This window comes from Macrobrachium nipponense, chromosome 9, assembly GCF_015104395.2.
Source record: "Macrobrachium nipponense isolate FS-2020 chromosome 9, ASM1510439v2, whole genome shotgun sequence".
Lineage (NCBI taxonomy): Eukaryota > Metazoa > Arthropoda > Malacostraca > Decapoda > Palaemonidae > Macrobrachium > Macrobrachium nipponense.
In genome coordinates, this window is record NC_061110.1 from 105,352,672 (window position 1) to 105,353,557 (window position 886).

The window sequence follows — 886 nt, forward strand, 5'->3', positions numbered from 1 at the left end:
ATTTTTTTCCTTCTTCAAATAGAAAATTGTAAAATGTTAATTGACCGTAATACATATGAAACCATCATGAGTTTCTTTTTGTTTATTTCATTTAGTTAGCTCCGTTTGGGTCAGTTTGTTCATACGTTTGTTTTCGGTGGTTAGCAGGATTAGGCAAATTGTTTAGTGTGAATTTTCAAAATAAAATAAAGTAAAATAAAGTATTGGCAAAAACCGAATCGATTTTGGGAAGTATTTGAACATAAGTTAGCGACAGGCACTCTCTTGAAGATGGATTGCTTTACTTTTTCACATCCTGAAATTAAACCTTTTTTCACTTTAGATTTTTTCGTCCGTATGTTTGTTTGTGAGCTTATCTGTTTATTGATTTAAAAAAAAAAACGTAATTTTTTCGTCTTTGTGGTTGTTTATTGAGTTTTTCTGTCCGTATGTTTGTTTGTGAGTTTATCTTTTTGTTGATTTAAAAAAGGTGGAGTTTTTTTTCCCGTATGTTTTTTTTTATTGAGTTTGTCTGTTTGTTGATTAAAAAAGTAGAATTTTTTTCGTCGGTATGTTTGTTTGTGAGCTTATCTTCTTGTTGATTAAAAAGTTATTAGAATTGGGAGAGATGTGAATGCAACTTCTGGAGAAATGCGATCCTTTGGAGTGTTGGATTACTTAGCCTTTGAGAAGGTTTGCTGTCTCTAAACTCTCCTGCTCTTTCTTTCGCCTTATCCACTCCAGCGATTTCCCGAAAAAAATCGCTTCTTACCGCAAAAAATCATTATAGATTATAGGTGTGATGAAGAGAAGCTCCAAGAATCATCATAAATCCTTGAAATATTAAGCGTAAAAATATCCTGGAATAAAGACGGTATTATTGCCCTTAATGATCAGTCGTCATTTC